The 780-nt window shown below is 62.6% G+C and overlaps 1 protein-coding gene across 1 annotated transcript in view; it reads right to left on the bottom strand.

The window, feature by feature from the left end:
- LRRC40 (leucine rich repeat containing 40) overlaps positions 1-780 on the bottom strand; it is a gene marked incomplete at its 5' end in the record, with an annotated part of 15,973 nt that overhangs the window by 11,585 nt on the left and 3,608 nt on the right. The gene's annotated exons all lie outside the window — the stretch shown is intronic.

The raw sequence follows: 780 nt of genomic DNA, 5'->3' as shown, positions 1-780 counted from the left end.
AGCCGAGCAGAGCCGGGCCGGGGGCTTTCGTGACCCCGCTTGGGCCCATCCCACCGCTTTTCCCTGCCCTCCCTGCCCGTCGGCTGAAGAGTCCGGCAAAGCTCGTGCTCCCCCTGCCTGGGCCGCGGGTGGCCACGTGCCCCTGACTGCAGCCCCGCGCCGCGCCGCGCTCGGGGCACCGGCCTGCCGGTCGGCGCTCGCGGGCAGCACGGAACTGGAGACACCCGCTAAACCAGCGCTTCCCGCCCGGCTGGTCCCGCGCGCCGCTCGCTGGTAAACAGCAAGGCCCAGTCCTGGCCCAGTGAATAGTTTAAGTAGAAAACAGCCCCCTGGCCCTGCCCGTCCCCCACCCCAGTGCGTGGGGCAGGGGATGGGTGTGGGGCATGGGGGGTCCCCAGCAGCCCCTCACGGGCAGGGACCCTGCCAGCCTTCAAGGGAAAAGCCTCAGGTTCCCACATTTTTCTCCTGTAAAGGATAATCCATTTTTTAAAGTTTGTTTGTGATCCCTTCACATATATTGTTTTGGGTCACAACCCACAGGTTGAGAAACACTGCTCCAGAGGTCATCTAGTTGAGCCCCCCCCACCTGGACCACCTCCCCCATCCAACCCGTTTCAGGCAAATCCACAAGCTAACCTCTTAGTAAAACTGCAGTCAACCCTGACACAGCACAAGACGTGTCACCCCAGCCCACCACAAGTAGACCAGAGGGACCGTAGCAGCCCGTGTCCTGCTTCTGTAACAGGTTGTTCATACATGGGCGACTGGTGCCCCAGATCC

Source organism: Alligator sinensis, unplaced genomic scaffold (assembly GCF_000455745.1).
Source record: "Alligator sinensis unplaced genomic scaffold, ASM45574v1 scaffold1052_1, whole genome shotgun sequence".
In the NCBI taxonomy this organism is placed as follows: Eukaryota; Metazoa; Chordata; order Crocodylia; family Alligatoridae; genus Alligator; species Alligator sinensis.
The sequence above is the reverse complement of the archived record's forward strand: the minus strand, read 5'-3'. Positions and strand labels throughout refer to the sequence as shown.